Here is a 23,778-nt window from a genome sequence, read left to right on the forward strand (position 1 = left end):
CCAAAAGAGTAGGCATATCTCCCGCATCCTGCCCACTTTCTAGTGAAGTGGGCAGAATGGGGGAGATTTTAGGACAAATTTGCATGTCTGTGTGCAGGGGGCGGGGTTAAACAATGTGAGTTGCATCATTTAGCCATGCCCCCTCATCACGGACCCACAAATCATGGGCTTTCTAGCAAAGGGTGTGGGCCTAATGACAGCTGAAGCCTGGCCCCGCCCCGACAACTGAGATGACTAGGCTGCTCCTGGAAAAGAACTAAGAAAAATCGGTAAGTATGCATCTGGGCATGCGGTAGAGACAGCGTCTGACGGCATTGATATCTAATTACTGTACCAGTATGGGATAAAGGTGGTGCTGAGAGAGAGCATAGGGAAATGCAGGTGGATTTCTGGTTCCCTGGAAAAGGTCAATAGAAGTCATGTTCTTGATGATTTTAATTTTGCACACTGACTCAAAGGTTAACCAATTGCCTGATCCCCTTTCAGTGTCAGTGACTGACCCCTCATTGGCATTCTTCAATAATTAAGCATTATTTGATTTATATGATGTCTGAAGTATACTGAATCTGATGGGGCGAGACTACACTTTTGCCTCCAAGTCCATAACTCATATTCCTGCATTGATTTTGCCCTATTCATAAAATGGACTCAACATTCGACATCAGTGGTTATTCTCCCTTTTACTTGGTCAAACCATGCCACTCTGTTATAGTGTCTGAACCTCCTCCTTGCTAAAATATCTCCCTGGCTTTGGAGACTGTCACCCTATCTGTTAACTGGTGCTGATGCCAAACAATCTCTGGATAGCTGTCATTTGTTATGTATTAACACTATTTATCCTGCCAACACCTGCATTTTTACATTCTGATGCACCCTTGTTGTGCAAGATACAGACTGGAACACATTTTAAATGTCAATACTGTATGTTCAAAACCAGTTAGATCTGGAGGCTTAGATGTAGGAAGTTTAAAGTCAGAATAAACAACAATACTCTATGGCTCTCTGTAAATAACTCTTCCTTAAGGAGTTGTCAAAGCCCGATGATTGGCTGAGACCAGATCTTAAAATTAATATTGAGCGACGCCATCTTAGTTTGCCCCTGACGACGCCATCTTGCGTCGTCAGCATGAAACCATTGTGTGCGATGCTAATATGCTTTTATTAGCATCGTATGACTGCATTGCTACCGCATACTGATAAAAGTCTTACCATACCCCATATGCACATTAAATCATACATATAATATACAAGATGCACAGCTCACAGTTGCGCTGTTTATTAAAACACTCTGCACATAAAACGCACCTTGCATATTAGCGACTACACGCAATATCCTTATACTTACACATATCAAAACTTATAAAATTTCCCCTAAGCATTAAGGTTAGTATTGGAGCTTTTATACATTATCAAGTCTATTGTGAAATACATATATTTGGTTGCTAAGGTTTAGTACATGATAAGCAGACCATGTTTGTTGCCATTCTAAACCACTGTTTATTTGCAGATTTCCGGTTCAATTGGCAAGGAAATCACAACATGCGTTTGCAAGTTATGGATCATAGAGAGATAGGCATTGAAATGTACTCTGTAATGTAATGTTTATTAGCCAGTTTAGACTTGTTCTAAAGCGGGAAAATGCACACAAAGAGCTACTGGAGGGCTGAACTATTACAATTCAAACTTACCTATGAACTGTATCGTAACAGAAGAACCAGGAGGAAGAACCAATGGGATTATGTCAACTCGTTCTATTGTATTGCCTATCTCTGCAAGAGTACATATGCAAGCACTCTAGATCTGATAGTTAGTCATCTTTCTTTCTGTTGACGGAGGTTTCATAGTTGATGCCAGGAAATCTGGATACAGAGCGCATGCGTATGTTTCAACTGTATCTTGTATTTTGTATAACCTTTGCACAAGGCATGTAACTATATGCTTTTATGTGAATAATATCTTTTTTGTGCTTTGGAACCACAATCAAAGTCTGGAAAGCAATTATTTGTTATGCATACGCAACGCTAAATAGCGACTTTAGGGTATAGAGGTTTTAGGAATTCATAGAGTAAATTATAGAAACTCCTTATGTCTTGCATTCAAACTGCACTAAATAAGTTGTGACAGAAGTTATATATGTCTGATAATAAACTGTGGAAATTATTAGCTTAGAAAGGAAGGGTTTGCCAAGTTAGCAACATGAGTGGACATGTAGTGTCCCCAACAGGATCCAAGATATTTAATCCCACTAAGATTACTAATCAATTTGCAATCAACAAATTCTTCTACTCCACAACCTTCAAGGCCCTCTAATAAATCCTTTCTAGAGGGACTTAAATCAACAGCCGATAGAGAAAGTAAATTAAGTGCCTTAAATGCTCTCTGGACAAAGCAGTATATTAAATTGGCAATTAAATCCATCACATCTGATAAAGCTTCTGTCCCTGATGGGTTTATTAACAATTTTTATGTGACTTTTCAGGAACATTTACTCCCTACTCTTATTGACTTGTTCAATGAGGTCACTGGTTCTGGAATGTTTCCACCAAAATGGTAGAGGCCATAATTGTGACACTTAACAAACCTGGGAAAGACTCCAGAGATTGCAGAAAATATTGCCCTATAGTATTTATTTATTTATTTATTACCAGTTATTTATATAGCGCACACATATTCCGCAGCGCTTAACAGAGAATAGTTGGCCATTCACATCAGTCCCTGCCCCAGTGGAGCTTACAATCTAATAATCCCTACCTCATGCTCACAAACATACACACTATGGTCAATTGTGTGGGGAGCCAATTAACCTACCAGTATATTTTTGGAGTGTGGGAGGAAACCGGAGTACCCGGAGGAAACCCATGCAAACACAGGGAGAATATACAAACTCCACACAGTTAGGGCCGTAGTGGGAAATGAACCCATGACCTCAGTGCTGTGAGGCAGTAATGCTAACCATTACACCGTCTGTGCTGCTGTATTACCTCTGAATGGTGAAGATCAAATATATGCTAAAATAATTGGCAATCATGTTATCACTTTTATTTTCTCCTTGATCCACCCTGATCACATGGGGTTCCTCTTAGACAGACAGGGCCCAGAAAAAAATGCAGATTTAGACCTAATTGACCATTTTTCTGAGTTGGGCATTATCCCTGTGATTCTTTCCCTTAATGCTAAAATGCTATAATAGGTTACAGTGGTTGTATATAAATTTGTGCTAAGGCAGATTTCCCAAAGGTGGCGGCAAGTAATATGACCCACAAACTGTTTTCAGATGATGTCCTCTTTTAAGCTGTGGAGTCTTTGAACATATTGCCATGTCTGCATACTCTATTGCATAATTATAGTGAATCCTCTTATGCTCTCATAAATTAAATACAGCTAAATTGGATGCACTGCCTATTAGCATTGTCCAGACTTTCTGAACTTCATACTAGCTTTAAGTACAATTGGTAGTTCACTTTTCTTTTATACTTAGGTATCCAGATCCATCCATCTGTCTAGTATTTGATGTTAGTTTCCCAGTTATTGTTCCTCACAAATCATGTCTTTCTTATGAAATCTCTTGGCCAGGCCATTTGGCTGCATTTATGATGATATTGATACTCAAACTTGTGCTTATTTTGAACTATCACTTATATGTCTTCCTAGAACATATCTATGTCAACTTACATTGACCTCTTATGTTTGGAACAATAAATCCCTTAAAATTGCCCATTCTAAAATTATTATTTCTTAAAAAAACATTGTGGATTGGCATTATAAAGAGTCTTGCCTCCTTGCCCAACTTCAGGATTGGGTATGCCCTCCTGCTGTTAAATGATGGGTGGCCTCAGAAGCACAGTTTACATGTGATACCCAATGGAGGATCTTTTGTGGATCTTCCAGTGCTTAGGATATTGCCATGTAATAAGCCTTTCTTTTTTTAAATTCTTTATGCAAGTCTGGGATAAATAAATTTCTTGGCATGCAGATGTTTCTTTCCCCACTGCTAACTGCTGTGCTGGTTCTCTCCAAGCTAATCCCTAACTTGCACGTGACATCCTGCCAATCTCAAGGCAATGTGACCCTTTAGGAACCCTTGTTGTTGATTCTTTTTTTTCCACCACTCTGCAAGCTTAGTGGGCCTAATTCAGACCCGCTCGTGAGCGCTGAGCGCTCGCAAGTGGGTCGATGTTGCCCAAGTGTGTATGCGCACGACGGAGGCGGCTCCATCATGCGCATGCATGAGACCCGAATAACAATGGCCAAGCCGTCATTATGGGTCTCTCACCAAAGGGGACGTGCTGTCGATGGTGATTCAGAGCAAGCGCTCTGTCAGAGCATCCGGCTCTGAATCAGGGCAAGTATTCCCTCCCTCCCTCCCAATGAATTATATAAATTCTATCAGATTAGACATTAGTGTGGCAGTGTTACTTGGCCCATGGGGTTGAATTAGTCTCCACTGGCAAACTAGAACCTCAAATTAAACTCCAGTAATAGGAAAGGTGACACTTTCTATTGATACCATCATATCTTTCAGTTATTAATTTTTTTGTTAGTAACCCTCCCAAAATTGCTGGGAATCAGATTTGGGCCATCCTATCATTGATGCCCAAAGGTTAACCACAAATTCAAAATATTTGAAGTTACCATCAGATTACAAAGTGGCAAAATTTCAGTAAACCAGATAGAAGTTGAGGTGTGGCACAAACATCACTGCGATAGCTGGGAACTGTTTTTTCTTCTCTGTATATTTGTTATATATATAATATAACTCAGGGAAAGAGGGACTTTCAGTTTCTGATGCTGGAATTAGTGGCTGAAACGATTATTGACGGTAGCTAGAATATCTGTAAATGTTTTATTATCAGCAGTAATTGTATTCATACATTTTGCAATGTCTATGACCAGTAATGCAACTGGTAACCAGGCTGAGGCTAGTAATGCAACTGGTAACCAGGGTGGAACCAGTAATGCAGCTGGTGAACAGACAGGGGGCTGGTAGTGTTCAAGAACCAGGGATACAGATCTGCAGCCTTCTGCTAGACCAGTAAGGTGTCTGGTATAATGACATTGTACTGGGAACTGTCCTGGTCTCAATGAAGAGTTAAAGTAGGGTTTCTGATCTCTGATTGGCTCCAGAGTCAGCTGAAGCAAGGGAGCCCTCTCATTGGTGGAGTTGTACTCAGTTGACCATTTCCAAAATGGCTTGCCCATGTATCGGCAGGATTTAGGCATGTAGACTGTTGGCACTGCATCCTGTAGGAAGCAACAATGACCAGCAGACATCAGAGGACCTCAATGTGAGCTGGAAGAGACAGCACAGAGTTAAGTTTCTGGAATTAAAGTCACTAGTGTTATTTTGACTGTGTTGTCTTACTGGATTTCACATGTATCCCCCTCCCTTTTTTCTTTCCTGTTCCCCTTAAAATTTGATGCTTTTTCTCAATAAAAACTTTTAATTACAACAAAAATAGTTTATAGACTTCGCTCGAGTTTACATGTTTTAAGTCAAAATATTGGTTTGCAAAACACCAGTATCTGCTAAGCTGGCTCAAGTATAATTATTAGTTTATGTCCTCGACTTGCTGGTTAGTGTTCAAGTTTTTGGACACTAAAGCCAGACCTTTGCTGACAGTATGCAATACCTCTCCTTACCTAATTCTTGGTGGAGCTGTTCTTGTGCAGTACACATGGACTATCTGGACACTATGCATGTTTGTTGTGTTGTATGCCTAAATTGGCTAATACATGTACTGTACATTGATTAATGTTACATGACCTGATCCTGTTCCTGCCTGATGCCTACTGTGTGATCTCTCTTACAGCTATATGCTTTGTACTGCACAGTATATAAAATCACACAATGGGCCTAATTGAGAGATACATGATGTGATGCGATATGCAGTCGATTTTCAAAAATATGCTAATGTCTCAGCCTACAGCTTGTGCACAGAGATGATAACCTCCTGTGTCTCACATCAGCCACTTATGTACCACAGTAAAAACATTAGAAACATTGGTCGCAAGCTAGCAAAGTTATTTTTATCTCTCCCAGTTGTTCTAGTTATGCCAATAAGATGCGCATCTTGAGCAAAAGAGATGCACAAAAGAGTTGTGTGGGACCTGTAGGCTGAGAAGGGCTGACTGCTGAAACTAGAGCCACAGTGTTAGATACATCTGTACATTTGTAATTAGCCAATAATGTGTCCATAATGAATCTATACTTGCTTTATTCCAGAGACAATTATAGACAATAATATTGTCTGTCTTAATCCTGAGTTTTCAGGGTCTATCAATTGACACAGTGGCACATTTGGCATATACTCAGAGCCCTCTGGCATGTACTGATCATGAAAAGTCTGGGACTAATACATAAGCCTGGTTCCATTTACAGAATGCAGTTACAATATTGCCATCCACTGTTTAGGACAATTTGAAATTTGTATTATAAGGCTATATACCACTGGGAGAGTAAATCTTTCTACCTACCACATATGCAAAAATTGCAAAGGCCAAAAGCGTTGTTTAATTTTATAAATATCCACTTATACATAATAAGTATATAATGGAAATCCTCTGTCCACAATAGACAATATCTTCCTTGTCGTAAATATAGTACATACAGAAAAGAAGTTGAAAAACAACAGTGTTTAGGTTTCCCAAAATATATATTTACATTTAAAGTGGTGGAATACCTAAAATACACTAACCAAAGGTTAGTAAATGATGTTCAAATAAGGGTATCTTTCAATGTTTTAGTGGTATGTTTGTAAACTCTCACCACCAAATTCTGGGTAACCCTTCCATCATATTCATCTGGTGACCTTGTAAGAACCTTCTGCTGCTCCTGACACTGCAGTGAGGACACAGAGCAGCTTCCTGACTGCTCCCAGGTGATAGCAATCAGCATATGTGGTATTGTATTTGAGTATAGTTTAAACTCAAGGATGGGACTTACAGTAGCTGCTGTTGATAAGCACTGGTTGTAACTTTTATATTTCATTTCTACTTACCCTAACCAAATGTAGTGGTGGGGAATTCTATGCATATTTTAGGGCCCATCATTTAATCTACACCTGATACCATATAGGTGTTATTATTTTTCTTGTTAAATATTTGTTTATTTATTTTTAATAAATGTGTTAATATGTATTTTGTCTAATATGATTACAGGATTATTTATATTTGATGTGTATTTTTTTAAATCTTTTGTAAGATATTAAATATATTCTATGGACTCTCATCAAAGTTGCATAATTCTTTTTACATGTGGTAACTGAATCTGCTTTCCTAAGGAAATATTTTTTAATAAACCTAATTATTGACACTTCCATTAAACCCATATTTGCTGTTTAATCTGGATTGTGTACTTTTTCCCCAAATTTGTTACTTTAGCCTCAGTTTGCTTATAGTGTGCGAAGTACATAGTATTAGTGTTTTGGCATGGCTAATTAGCAACATTTTTTTGCAATAAACAGGGTTATTGGCTGCAATTTAAAAATAGGTGTATGTGAAAACATTTGTATAATGATTACATCTGCACACGCTAATAGAAGTACCTGATTTTATCATTTTACCTATTCAATTTCTGTTACTTGCCTTGATCTAAATATTTTATACTAGCTGAAGTACCTGGCCTTGCCCTGGTTTAAATTTTCAAGTTGTTAAGTTTTATTATGAGATGTCTTCCAAATCCATCCAGTGAAAGGCCCAGAACAAGCTCTCTGGGTCAAAGTTCTGTCTGGTGCACTCTGCCGTGAGGTTTGACCGGGAACCCAACCACTCCATTTAGCATCCCAGACAATTGCCACCCCTATTTGAAGTTTTCATCCAAATCCATAAAGTGGAAGGCCCAGAACAGGCTGCCTGGGTCAAAGTTCTTCCCAGCATCCCAGGGTCTAAGTTCTGCCCAGAATACACAAATAGGATGTCCGATCAGTATGTCTTCTGTGATTCACTGTTACCACTCTGTGAAGTTTTCATCCTGATCTATCCAGTGGAAGGCTTAGAACAGGCGGTACGACCGGGACCCTAACCCCCATAAAAACCTGGCCAGGATCCAACTGAACCACCTCAGATTGGTTTCATCCTAATCGGCCAGGGGTGTCCAAATGCATAAAAACAACCAAACAAACATACCAATTACTTTTATATATAAGATGAATAAAAAATGTTCTGCTAAGATAATGCACTAGCACTTGCTCTTGTTATTCTTATCATCTCATGCATGAGAGCATAAGAGATACTGTATATTGAGAACGTTTTATAAATTTGCTCACATATCATCTGCATCTCCTTTGAATTCTGATGTACCTGCTACAGGACTACTCTGAAGTAAGCAGTGATTTTGAAGAATTCTGGTCCCCAAATAATTGTTTATATCAGTGTCTATGCTTTTAAATATTTCCCTGTGATCCACATTATTTGTCTGAAAATAATACACAAGGTGCTTTTATTTTCATTTTATTCAAATACTGTATCATTGGCTTTTAGAATTAGGTATTAGGTATTTCCTACACTTGACTGGGAACATCTATCATTGGCATTGTATAGGGATATCTGAAGATTTCTTGATGCAAGGAGGATATCCAGAAACTACTGTAGGAAACACATGAACATTTGACTTTTATACTTCTCACTGAGAGGACTTTTTATATCTTGAAGCTAGACCTGCACTCATTATATCCACCTATTTTTTTCCAAATGTTAACAAATTTTGCTAATTTTGATGAATTAGCTAGAGGTTTAAGTAAGAGCTGCATAGGTCAGAGCACCCTCATTGTATGTTATTAGCACATGTAATGTTGGGAGATAAGATTGGTATGGATGTGGTAGAACTCTAGGTAACTTGAGTCATTCCTTGTTACTACAGAAAAAGTGGGTCACTATAGGGGGAAGTAAAGTTATAATGTAACTTGTTCATCATGAGTGAGTTTTTAAGTAACATGATTCTTTCTAGATTGTTTATGCCATGTTATGCTACCTTTCTCTGTTTGGTTTATCACAGTCAGGGACTTTCCCAAAATGTACCCTGATTTCCTATCACCTTTCCTACCCTGTTACCCTTAAATATACAGATGTGTCCTCATACATCTAGCCTCCCTGTGCATTAAACAGACCTTCTAGTCCCGGCAAGTCATGTCGTGACTCAGTAGCACTGAGCGTCTTTTTGTGTGACTTTTCCCTTCAAATGCATCCCACTTGCACAGCGATGTGAATAGGATGCATAAATAGCTTCTGCTGATTAAAGTGATATGTGGCATGCCTCTATTCTGTGTGCGACTGCGGTGCATCTGCATGCGAAACACTATGCAACACCGTCACAGCCACTGAAACTGTAACAATTTTCATGCATTTCGCTGACACAGTAACATAGTATTTAGCTTTGCAGATACACCCGCAGTCACACATAGAATATAGACATGCCACATATAATTTTAATCAGCAGAAGCTATTTATGCATCCTATTTGCATCATTGTGCAAATAAGAAGCATTTGAAGAGAAAACCTTGCATGACAATATGCTCTTTGCTACCGAGTCACAAAGAGTTCACACATTATGTGTAGTGTGACTTGCAGTGCATGTACAGTATGTGGACATCTGTATATCACATTTGCTCTTTCACTGAACTTGCTATGTCAGTGCAATTGCATTAGTGGGCCTTGTATTAACTACAAAGGGCTACTTGAGTGTTCACACCACCAGACAGTATACACTAATGTGATAAACAACCTCTATTTATACCCAAACCAATCAACCCTAATGCAACTCACCATCAGAGCATACTGTTAGACCTGATGCAGGACTGCTGCAAAATCCGGAAGTCACATGACACAAACCGGAAGACACATCACCCACCTCTAGGTGACCTAGCAATGGTTAATAAAACAAGAGCTTTTTTTAAAAAAGTCAATTGATAATGAAGCTTTGAGGAATCCATTTGATGAGGAGTCAATTAATAAAGAAGCTTTGGGGAATGGAGTGTACTTTACTGGAGTGTGGCCTGATGGACAGGTTGCAGCCTTAAACTTGGCTGGTGTCAACCTTGAGGGCTGATGTGTACTTGGCTGGTTGCAGCCTTGAGGGCTGATGTGCACTTGTCTGACTGCAGCTTTGGGGGATGAGGTATACTTGCCTGGTAGCAGTTTTGATGATTGATGTTTACTTGGCTTTTTGCAGCCTTGAGGGCTGAGGTATACTTGGCTGGCAGCAGCCTTGATGGCTAAAGTATAGCAGGGAATCAACAAAGACATTGGAATGCAGAGGAGACTTCTGTGATGTAAATAATTGAAAGTCCACACAGATGCTGTAGTGCAGTGGAGATTGCTGTGATATTAGTAATAGAAAGTATACAGAGACGCTGAAGTGTGGCAGGGACTGCTGTGGTGTACTAGCAGAAAGTCCATATAGACACTGAAATGGACAGAGGCTGCTGATGTAATTAGCAGATAGTCCACACAGATGCTGAAGTGCGGCAGAGATGGCTGTGGTGTACTGGCTGAAAGTCTACACTGGCACTGAAGTGTGGCAGAGACTGCTGTGGTGGTACTAGCAGATAGTCCACACAGATGCTGAAGTGCAGCAGATGCAGTTGAGATGCATGCTGGAAATGAGGAGCTGGAACATCCTGGAAGGCAAACTCACTCACAGGAAACCAGAATCTACGTACTTAATGCTGTAGCCAGCATCAGAGCAGAGACCCAGTGGGGGTTAAAAAAGGAAGAAGATCCAATCATTGAAGGGAGGAGGTGACATAGCAGTATGGTAGGAATACTTCACAGAGTGGCAGAACAGCATCCATGTCTCCTAGCAACGGGTCTGAGAGAAATGCCCAGAGCACTGTTGTCCAAGATGCAGCAGCGGCTTGTGACACCAACTTTTTGAGGTGTATGGTGATAATGTCATGTCACAGAAACTGGTTTGGGTTTGGTGCACTTCCTATGATAATGGCAGGACAGACATTTCAAGTGAGTAGTGATGCCGTTGATCAAGCATGTCCACCACAGATGGCAATTTGTGCCACATTGAATGTCTGAATTAGAAGGATAGACACATTTGAGTTAGTGATATTGCTGATGAACTGAAAATCTTATTGGTGACTATGCACAACACTGTTCATGAGCAACTCTACTAAGGGAAAAAGTGTTCATGCTAGGTACCAAAGCAACTCACAGAAGTTCACAAAACCAATAGGATGTGATTGATTTTAGTGCACTTTATGTGGCACCATGAGAAGGAAGTTCAGTTCCTGCAGTGTATTGCTACAGGCGATGAAACATGGGTGCATCATCTATGACATGAAAACATGCATTGTGCCCAAATTTAAATAAATTCAAAACTACTTTAGCAAAGAAAGTCTTTGAAACCATGTTTTGGGACCACAAGAACATACTTGTTACTGATTTCCTCACCTATAAAAAAAACTATGAATGCTGTTTACTCTTGTGACACATTGGGCCAGTTACAGAGGGCATTTCATCAAAAATTACCTGCGTTGCAGCAAACAAGCATCATATTGCTGCATGATATTACCTGGCCACACTCAACCAACTGCACAAATGAGTTGTTACAGTGCTACCATTGAGAGGTGCTGGATCATTCTCTCTACAGCCCTGACCTGGCACAGATTGATTTCCATCTCTTTGGACAATTGATAATGCAACTGGGTGGAAGCCAATTCAAAACATGGTGAAGTTCAGCAAGTCATCATTTTTTGGCTTCAGGCGTGGGACAGAAGCCTTGGTGTACCATTGGAACAAATGCTTAGACAAATATGGGAACTATGTTGAAAAATAATATGCACCAAGGCCATACAATTGATTATACATATATGTACAAGTTGAATACATTTATACAATGAGGGGTCTTTTTACTTTATATATACTATGATAAAGTTCCCACAAGATTGAAACGCATTGGTATAGGAGAGCTGAGAGCCATTGAAGACCTCTTTTCTAAGCCCACCGAGTATGATTGGAGGTTTGCCTATAAGTATGCTCATTTGATGGTCTGGACATTTAAACCTGTACATAGGACAATATTAGATCTACTAGTTATTTAAATTAAAAAGGATTGTGGACTTTACTAATTTTACCTCTGGGACTCTTTTTTATCATTTTAATTTTATTTTTGGATTGAAGTGTGAATAAATCTTGTCTTTTTCATCTGCACATTCATATACATGGTTCATGAGCCTATGTAAAGGAAACAGAGAGAAATACTGAAATAAACTTTGATGTGAGGGTCCCAATTCCTTATCATTGTGAGTTGGGTACACCGACTTATGTTTTTATAGTCTATAACTTAAAGAAACCTTTATGGGTATAAACACTCATTTGTACCGTGCAGGTAAGGTATGCATCATCGGCTATTTTGGTGTCTTGTATGCAGCACTAAAAAGAGGTGGTGATACCCTAAAGAATCCATTATATGAGTTTCCATTTCTTTTTTAAGTGAGTAGGGTACGCATCTTCATCCTTCACTGCCTCTGGATTGAGATTGATTACTCCCACTGTTTCTTTCTGTAGTCAATTGATCGGTAAAAAATTGGGGGGTACCCGGGATCACTCCCCTACATATGTGTCTTAGATCATTTTTGAGCATTAATACTATGGTACTACACAGATTTTGCTCTCTTTCCCTTTTTTACATGCTAATATATGGCCATAAGGATCCCCTGTATAAAGATCTGAAGGAAGAAGGAAAGAAAAGATAAAATATATTCGAAACAGATGATTTGGACATTAATGTGTATGCATTTATTGATCTGTTGATGACTCTATCGCCCTATTTTAATTTAAAGTTTTTGATATCTATATCTCTTTCTATTTACTTTTATTTCTCCTGTTTGGGCAGGTTTAGATAATAGATTGGGCTGTTATTTTGTGTCAGAATCTATCTCTATCTGACTAGATTGTGTATGCCTATCTTTATTGTGAATAATCACCAATACACATGTACTAATTGAGGTAACTATTACCTAATGACATGTAGGTGTAACATGTTTATAGTGGTATATTTTTACATTTCTAAAAACACTCACCAGTATGCTATGCAACCTTGCACTCCTCAGTTATCTTACCCATCACTTTTCTCTTTAAGGGCTGTATTAAAGTACCAGCGAAAAGTCCCAGACTAGTCGCATGCTGGAGTTTTCACCGTCATCGTTTGCTTTGCCTCCAGAAAAGTATCCCACTAGTCACCGCTTTTCACCCTATTCAATTGCAAAGAACGCGAGAACGCTTCCAGGTCAGAAAAATGTAAAAAATTGCACCTTCAGTAAGCACCTGCAATCCGAAAAACACATGGGGCATACTCGGTGGACCTCCTTGAGCCTATTTCGCTAGTTTTTAAGTTTTGTCCCCCCAACTTTGTTTTTTCACCCCCAAAACGAAAGTACTTTTTTGGGGTGTTCTGAAGTTTTTTTTAGACTTTTTTTGATGCAGTTTATCTTTGGGGGTCTGTCCCAAGGCTACTGGTGTGTTCCCGCAACTTTGCACCCCAAACCCTTATTTCTGCACTTTTTTTCGCCTCCATTCAGAGACAAATCTTTCACCGCTGGTTACAAGGCATAGACATTTCGCACTGGCGAAAAGTCTTGAATTGAATAAGGGGAAAAGTTCTTTTAAATTACATCCCCAGCGAGAACTTTTCACTGATCTCGGCTTTTCGCCGTCAATTGAATATGGCCCTAAGTCTGAGAAGTGCTTACCACATAGGGACTTGCTTCTCTTAAACTGTCCAACAGCATTGACTTCCTTATTGCTACCACCCACAGCTGCTTCTTCTGCTTGGATGATTACCTTGCATCCAGCCTCCCAAAAACTGTCTCATAATTTGGGACAATGTATTAACCAGGGCCACATTCTCTCCAAACAAAAACAGACATTAAGTCCTCACTTTATTATGCCTGCCTCCCTCTCTGGCACTGAGTCCTGCTCCACCTCCTGCACAAGCTGATTGGTTGGTGATATATATATCACAATTTTATCTCACATCAAGCTTTGATACATATGCCCTTTGTTCTATATGAGAAAGGCTCTCTAAAAATATAGCAATGTAGAGCAATGTAATTAGTCAGAGTACTTTAAAATGTTAGAAAATATAATGTTTTCATTTGTAATTTACACTGATGTATACAGACATTGGGTTCAATGATCTCGGCATCTGCAATATTTTAAGATTATCACTTTCCCACATTATTTTTTTGAAGGAAATCATTATGAGAAATTAAGGTCTGTATTCATCCATAAGGTTTTTTGCTATTAAAAAAATTAGTTAGCAAGTAATTGTTATAATCAAAACATATTAAAATAATTAGTGCTTTGTATAAAACTCTGTTACATGAATATGCTTTAAAATGGTTGAATATTAGTTTTAGCAATTCAGATAGTTTTCTCTGTATAAATTTAATACAAATAAAAATAATGCATAATTATCCGTATCTGAGTCACTGAGTAACATGCTTCACCTCCTTTCCCTCAGACTGTTATCAATGCTAATATCTGATATCTCCACATGGAGGCTATTATTGCATCTGTCATTAAATTAAATGAAATATAACCTACAACATCTGGCTCCCACTAGAAAATGTGAATAATTGTCTTAGGTTTTTGTTGCTTTACGCTACCTGCTCTAATTATGATGTAATGGAGGATAGCAGTGTGTGGTGGGTTTGGTGATTAACCTCAAGCATATGACTAATAGTTCCAGTAAAAATGAAAAAGACAGATGGAGTAGCTGAATACATTTATTGCATTGCAGTATTTTAAAGTTTAGAAATGACCTTGCCATGGACTACAGTATATATGTTTTAATCAATGATTTCCTAATTGCTTCAAAATGTAAATTAAAAACGTATAACTTTATTTTTAAAATGTAAGAAAAGTGATTTCAAAATGTTCATTCTAAAATATGATATTATTGATTTTCTTTAGTACAGTCTAGCACAAACTGTGCAGGATGCTACTTAAATGGTAAAGGGGACTGTATTAAACAGTTGCTGATATGTATTTGCTTTAGAGTTGAATTTGTATTTTCCCAACACAAAAGTTCAGAAATCAAGCATGAAGACATGTATAGGTGTTATAGGGGGTCTATTTACTAAGCAGTGTTAGGAGACAGAGTGAAAAGTGATAAGGTGCCAGCCAATCAGCTCCCCACTGTCATTTGTCAAACACAGCCTGTGAGATGACAGCCTGTGAGATGGCACCTTATCACTTTCTTATCACTTTTCACTCTGTCTCCAAACACTGCTTAGTAAATAGACCCCATAGAGTTAAATACATTTCAATTTCTTGTTCACTTTTAAGTGAATTTGCTTAAATTGGGTCTAATTGGATGCTCCAATGTAGGCAAAGTACAGAGATAGTTGTTTGACAGTATTTAGGGCTATGCAGAGTAGGATAGAAGCATAAACATGTATATTTCCGATTAATATTATGGATCATGTATAGACTACTACAAGTGCAAGTTTATTAATGGTCATAAAGTCTACAGTGAGCATATTCATACTATTGAAATTGTCACAATGTCTTACTGCAGTTTCCATAACCCTACAACTAACCCTATCTCCAATAATAAAATTAATGCTAACACTAACCATAACCCTTTTGCTAACCTTAACCTTAAACCTATGTCTAACCCTAATGTTTAACAATTTACATATGTTGACTTTCCATATGTCAGCATTATTTTACATTTGTTGATGTGATATATCTTAGCTATGTCAAAATCATAACTTTCAGCATTCTGGTGTCAACATTATGAATGTTGACATAGTGATCATCAAATATATAACTGCATACCATAACCCAACAATCCATCAGTTAGTTATGGCTATCATTATTACATTTGTGTGTACATAATCCTTTTATTGTTTTTAGTATACATGGGAGCCTAATCACAAGGTGCTGCAGCAATCGAAAATTAATTGAGAACAATGGCCCTGATTCAGACCCGGACGCAAGTGGCCGTTCGCACGTTCGGCGTACGTGCCGAAAAATGTAAATTCAAGCGCTCGCTCATAATTTCGTACGCAGCTAATCTTCCGCCCCATAGTCTCCCAACCCCTCCTCTAGCTAACGAGTGAGCCAAATTGCGACCGTACATCTCCAATTTTGCTTGCAGGGAACGCTCGCACAAGTACAAACCGGAAGTGGGCCTGTCAGATTTCGATTACCTGCTCGTTCATTCTGCATACCTACTTCAATCGTATCATGCCAATCAATATATCAATTAGCTTAATTGCTCTTCACATGTTTGCAAATCGTTTTTTTTTCTTTTTCAATAAACTTTACTCTTGTCCGTGTTTTTTTTCTCTCGCAGAATACGTACGGTTTAAACAATGGTTTACTTTATCCAAAATACATGTTTTAGCCAATTATCCTATTGTTTTCCGTGTTTTGTCTTACACATATTTTACTTGTTTCATTTCTTTATTTAAATTAGCTAACGCATGTCACTGCATTAAGCCTATCATAACTCACATTAGATTTTTTAGCCTGTAGAACACATGACTCAATAGAATGGTTCCTGTTAATTTTCCAACTACATTAGCCAATCCAAATTATTATCTGGTCTTTATTAAAACTGATTTTTAAAAAATACACCATTGCCATCATGAGAGCCTCTGCGTTCACCAGGCGGGAGCTTCTGGTACTTACGGAGGTAATGGACCGGCAGATAACCAGCCAGCCTCCCCCCATCAGCAATAGAGAGAAGCGTTCCGCCTATGCGGAGGTTTGCCGCCGCCTGCGCTCCTTCGGCTCACGCCGACAGATCGGACAGCTGGAGTGCAGGTGGTCCGATCTGCAACGCCGCACGCCACGCTTGCTGGCATGTTTTAGACAGCGTATAGCTGAAAGTAAGTCTATTTTTTTTTGGTTTCCTGTTTTTTTTTGCGGCCCTATCTGCATGTGCATGTTTTTATTCTTGGCCTGTTTGTTTATTTAGTACATATCTGCATGTGCATGTTTTCATTCTTGGCCTGTTTGTTTATTTAGTACATATCTGCGTGTGTATGTTTTCATTCTTGGCCTGTTTGTTTATTTAGTACATATCTGCGTGTGCATGTTTTCATTCTTGGCCTGTTTGTTTCTTTAGTACATATCTGCATGTGCATGTTTTCATTCTTGGCCTGTTTGTTTATTTAGTACATATCTGCGTGTGCATGTTTTCATTCTTGCCCTGTTTCTTTCTTTAGTACATATCTGCATCTGCATGTTTTCATTCTTGCCCTGTTTCTTTCTTTAGTACATATCTGCGTGTGCATGTTTTCCGTTTTGCATTTTTTTTTTTTTTACGATTTTCTAAAGGAAAAAAATGAAACAAAAGTTAAATTGTTATCCATCATTTAGGGGCAGAGCGCAGACTACGCCGTCATCGCCAGTGATGACGTCGGCCTCGTTCCCCTATCCCCAACTCCCAGGAAATCCTCCTCTCCCCAACCTTCCCATAATTCACCCTCCACCCCAGCCTGGCCAGACCCGGACGCCCCTCCCTCTCGGATAATTCCCATCCCTCAAAATTCCCCCTCCCCTCAACCCCCCTCTCTCTTTTCATCACCCTCCCCTCCATCCACCCCTCTCTTTTACACCCCCTCACCACCTTCCAAAATAACCCCTCCTACATCTTACCTGCATTGGCCTACCTCCGAGGAGGACGATGGTGGGGCTACAGGTCCAGGCGTCATTGTGCGCGATATGTTTCCCTTTTAAACTATGTTTTTTTTTTAATTTTTGGATTTTGGGGGATGTTATACTTTACCTTTGGATTTTTTAATTTTTTTGGTATTTGTAATGTTTGTTATATATATCTTTGTTTAAAAATGTCTATGATGTTTTCCCCTTACACATATCACACATGTCCAAACACTCATACTTATATCTCTTGTTTACGGTCCCAACAAATGTAGTTTTTGGGCGTACTTCTCCATTTTTTATAATTTTATTTTTATGAGTCATTTTTTTAAATTTACTTTGGCAAAGAATTTTGGTTTTGATTTGTAATTGTTATTAAAATTGTCACTTTTTTTAAAGTACAATTTGTTTTTGAAGTTGTTTGGAAACAAAAATTAAGGTTTAATTTTATTAAGCAACACAATTTTTTAACCCACAGAGGACCTGAGGCGGCTGACGGAGTTAGCAGCTTGTGTGCAGAGGCTGAGGGGCCATGTTATAGGCCTGCTGGTGGTCCTTGATCAGATGTCGGGTATCCTGCGCCACTAATTTTTTATTTTTACCCTGATTTTTTCATGTTTAAAAAAAAAAAAAAATTTGGTTTAAAGTCTCATTCCTTCTCTGTAAATATTAGATTGTTTAACCTTACATAAGTCGACTATTGCAGCAAGTTTTTTAAAGTAATGTAACTTAGATTGTAGAAAGCTGAATTATGTAAGCTGGCACATTAAACACCTAACAATACCAATAGGTTTGTAGAATTACCAGCATTTGTTGTTAAAAAATTTTGGTGGGTAAGGTAAATATTAAATGAAACCTGCTTAGGCCGAGATTAGAAAACATACTGATTCACCATAATACCTTTTGGTGTTTGTTTTTAGCCACAAAGCATGGTAAAATACTGACCAATTTTATTCATTACAGGATTAGCCATTAAGCAAGTTTTCCTTTTTGGAACCTGGTTACACTTGCATGTAATTTAGAAATGAAATGTTTGTTTAAACTTAACAAAAAATTTATTAGTCACAAATAAGAAACACAAAGTGATTAAGGACAATCAATACACACAGTCAAAACACTCTCAAAAATACAGCCTACACCCAAAAAAAAAAATTAAAACAACAATCAAGAACTGTTTTACGAAGTAGCATGCCAACATGATTCCACAAATGAGGTGATGACAAATTTGTTCCAGAAGTTATATCCAATGTGTCCACATGAAGTCAATTTTTAGGATCAGGTAGTAGTCATCGTTTTTTCAAAAAATATTATGGAATAAAACACAAAAAGATTAAAAAAAAAGTTAAAATTTAGAAATAAATTATTACATGTCTACATTGTGTCAACTAACTTCATTTGGGACAATAATTACCTAAAAAATCTGGCCACCACATCATCGCGTATGGCCCCCCCACATACTGACCTCCGACCAACCTCGGGGGGGCCATCCTCAGGCAAGGCATCCTCTGGCTGCATTGGGACACCACTCCTTATGGCGATGTTGTGAAATATTCCACACAGGACCACAATTTTCGAAACCATATCTGGCAAATTCATGAGCTCGCCACCAGAGCGGTGGAGGCATCTGAATCGGCCTTTTAAAATGCCGATACAGCACTCCACCACTTGCCTGGTGGCTGTAAGTGTGGAATTAAATTCACTTTGTGGGCCTGGTGTGGGAGCCAAATAAGGAGTGAGCAGCCAGGGCATGCAAGGGTAGCCACTGTCTCCTGTAAAAAAGAAGTTACAAAATCAGGATCACTGTGTATTAAGCTTTGCATTGGTATCTAATAAAGGTCTCCACTTACCCAGAAGCCACGCATCACCAGCTTGTAGGTTGTTTAATTTATGACAAATCCCTGATTGCCTGATGACGAATGAGTCATGTGCACTCCCGGGTAATTTTGCATTCAGGGACAGGATCTGGAGGGAGGCATCACATACCACCATTACATTCAGTGAGTGATAGTGTTTTCGGTTCCTAAAAATTGCCTCCAGCCGTGCAGGAGGCTGAAGTGGTATGTGAGTACCATCCACAACCCCTATGATGTGTGGGAAGCCAGCTATTTGGTAAAAATTGGCCTTCACCACACTAAGGGAAGCCATATCCAAAGGCATTTTAATAAAATGATGGAGGTGCTTGAAAAGGGCCTCCATCACTGCCCTCAGGATCCTTGAAAAGGAGGATTGGGAGATTTCCGCAACTATTCCCACCGTGGTTTGAAAGGATCCTGAGGCACAGAAATGTAACACCGACATTAATTGCGTAAGTGGTGGTATTGCTGTAGGACTGTCAATTTGCCGCTCAAGATCACTCTCTATTAATGAGAGAGTGCCTATGATGATTTGTGGCGGAAGATGGTAGCGCCTTAACACCTCATCATCTGGCATTCCAAAAAGGGTGACACGTGTTCTATATATCTGGGGCCTTGCATGCCTATTATGCCTACGCCTGGGACGAGATTGAGGTTGGTCGGCTTCCAGCAGCATGGCCAAAATAATACGACCAACATCAACCTGAAATGGTAAGTAATGTAGTTAAAGTATGTAGAAATTAAAATAAAAAAAAAATACTTATCTTTCCGTTAAAATCCAAAGATGCTTACATGCCGGGTTATTGTCATGATTGCAACAACCTACATTTCAACATAAAAAAATTAGTTTAGAATTTTGGGTGGTAATTTTGTATTCTTCAGAATGTAGAAAATGGGCAAAAATATAGGGGGAGCACACATTTCGAAAAATTGAAAACCAACTTTGAGAGGACTTACAAATTTTGCAAATACAAATACCCCCAAAAAATTTGAACGAGAATAAGTTTGCATTTTTACAAGAAGGAAACAAAAGTGTGCTAAATAGTTTGCTTTTTTACAAGGGGGAAGAAGGAAACAAAAGTGCGCTAAATAGATTGCATTTTTACAAGGGGGAAGAAGGAAACAAAAGCGCGCTAAATAGTTTGCATTTTTAAGATCACAAAAAACCCAAAAAAAACCTTACCGAGTCCAAAATATGCGAAGAACAATACATGAACATTTTAAAATCCAGTTATAATCCAAACTTACCAATACATGATAAATAAGTTACAGTCCAAAAACTTCATTGGGGCACAGCCAAAAAAAACTACAAAAAAAAAACATATTTTAAGAAAAAAAACATCTATTTTGTAGATCCATAATTTAAACAAGGATGACGGGAAAAACTTACTCCAAAAATAAACCAAAAATAAAATAACCACACAAAAAAATGCGAACGGAAAATTTGATAAATAAAGCGCCTCGAACCAACTCCAAAAAACCACCTCCAAACACTACTCCCTCCAACAATACACTCCTAACCACAAAACCTCCAGCAAACAACACCCACCACCTCGACTAGAGTCGCCAAAAGCCATAAATAGTGTTTAGTTTCCCGCTCAAATTAAGGACGGATCATAGGAACGCACAATCAATGATGCGGTCGAATAATAAGGACGCATGTATAAATATGTCATGGAAAAACACAAACGGTCTGGTGTAGTTCAAGTTTTTACTTGCAAAATGGCTACAGACCAGCCAAACAATGGCCAAGAGGCGGCCGGTAAGTATTTCTCTCTTTTCTATTCAAGGATTATTTAGAACCAGAATATAGTGAAAGATTGACATCTAAATTTTAATTAATTTAATGTAAATAGGTGTTGAGGATGACATGGAAGAGGCTGCTGGGCCCAGTATTCCGGCCAAAGCTGGCAAAAAGAAAATGCAGCCACAATTCACAAGAAAGGAGATGGAGGTTTTGATTCAGAAGTGTGTGGACATTCTGCCACAGGCAGACAGGAATATGGGTGTAAGCCAGAAGTGGAGAATTTGGGAGGAGATAGCCAGTGCTGTCAATAGGGTGGGTGATTTTGTCCGTCTAGCCCGGGATGTCAATCGCCGGTAAGTAAAAAAAGAGAAAAAAGAAAAAGTGGATACAGGGCCAAATAATGCAGGAATAATGCCAACTTTTTCACCCACAGAAGGCAAGACTTCAAATATCGGCTGAAGCAAAAACTGGCTGACAGGGCTAGGCATGCAAGGGAGACAGGTGGGGGTCCCACCCCTGTGTCATTGGAGCTGACTGATTTGGAAGAGCTGGCACAGGGGTGTGTGCAGGCTGTGGAGGTGTTTGGCGTGTCCAATATGGACATGCAAGACTTTGCGGCTCTTCATGTTGTCCCAGGTAAATGTTGTGATGTAACCAACTCTGAAATGTGTTTGAGACAATTTGTAGATTCTAATGTGACTCTATTCTCTTTTTCTCACAGAGACACAGGCGGATGAGTCTGCTCCAGAGGGGAGCCTTGAGAATTTCTGCTGGCTCTGCAGGGGAGAAACCAGTACATCCGGCTGAGGACCCTGCAGAAGCCAGTCCAGGGCAATCCCCCTCGCAGGCAGTGGCACTCCTCACAGAACTCAATTTTAAATCGGATTACCATATGGAGATTCTGCAGAGGATGGACGCCAGTCTGCTACGGGTGGCTGAGGCCCTGGAACAAAATGCTGTGGCCAATGTGACCATTGGTCAGGCCCTGGCTGAAAATACCAGGGTCAACATCAGAATAGCCCATGCCCTGGAACAGCTTGTTCGCCAGCACATGGTGGAGCCGACCTCCCTTCCTGCCGGAACATCAGGATCCTCCACCTCTGGCCCAACAACAGCCATTACTCCAAATGTGCCTAGCCCTGTGCCTAGTCCAGAGGCCACAACATCTGCCTCTGGACAGGCCAGCCAGAGGACATCCCGGACCCGGTCTGGCGCCCACCCTACCCCAGCCAAACGGGGAAAAAAACGATGACAGCACAGGCTACTTTTCCCACACTCCTTCTGTGCTTGCCCCATATTCCTTTAGGGCCAAAAGTTCCCTCTCCTTCCTTGTGAATTGTTTTTAATGTGTTTTTTTAATTTTGCCAAAACTGGCAATATTTTTGGCATAATTATTTCCATTATTATTGGCTAACAATGACCAAAAACTTTATTTGCCAAATGCACATGAAATCTTAAAAAATGTGTTGATGAAATAAAAAAATTGACAAATGTTCTCCATTGTATTGTGACATTATTTGAAAAATGGTTTAGAGTTAATCCTTGCCCACAAGCCAAAAACGAAATAAAAAAAAAAACAAAGGGTTAAAAAAAAGGTTTCTTTAAGGAACACTTTGAAATTAAAAAAAGGATGCAAATTCTCCAGACCAAAGCAAAATGGTAAAGTACACACAAACATGATGACATTATTGTTACAATAGCACAAAACCAAAAAAAAATTGAAAATAACATTCCTATAAATATACGCTAATTGATTGTGTAATCCTGAAATTAGCAGCTGAGATTTTCACCTGCGTATGGTTTTGTGCTAACCAAAAAAACTCTTTTCAAAACACATTACAAGCTGGTTTTCAATTCAAAGTTGATTGTTTTTCTGACAAGCCGTGATAAATCGATGAAACATCGAGGAGGCCCGGACCGGAGGACAAGCCCATCGACATTGTGGTCAAGTAATCCACACCCCAAGCTGTGCGAGCAGTTTGAACGGAAAGAGGATCAGCCAGTGGTGTATGACTTGGTACGAACACATTTGACGTTTGCATGAGCTAATTTATGCATGCCCCAAAAGCGCCTCGCCACACCTGCGTTTTCCCATCTCCACCCCCGCAACGCCCAAAAACGGCCTGTTCTGTCAATCACATTTCACATGTCACTTCCTGTTCGCAATTTGACGAACGAGTCAAAAAAAGCTCGCAATCTGCCATATGTACATGTGCAGTGTAACACCGGCGCATGCGCGGTTTCACAACATCGGAACGCAACGAGCGTACTGATGCTAACGAACGGCTCTGAATGAGGGCCAGTATTCTTATATCTAAGCAACAAAAGCAGCAACAGAATAAAAGCTCATGCAGTAGCACAATTAAATACTTTAATTATATAAAAAAATGATTCTTTAAATATTTTAAAAACACATACACCCAAGATCATTGTGGCCAATCACGGCACAAACGTGGACACGAGTCGCACCATGTGTCATGGTATGCTATGGTGCATCCCCGATAATGGGAGTTCATCTCCATTAAGTCCTATGGAGACACAAATGCGCATCTC

The sequence above is a fragment of the Taudactylus pleione genome, unplaced genomic scaffold (assembly GCF_031769625.1).
Source record: "Taudactylus pleione unplaced genomic scaffold, aTauple2 ptg000005l, whole genome shotgun sequence".
In the NCBI taxonomy this organism is placed as follows: Eukaryota; Metazoa; Chordata; class Amphibia; order Anura; family Myobatrachidae; genus Taudactylus; species Taudactylus pleione.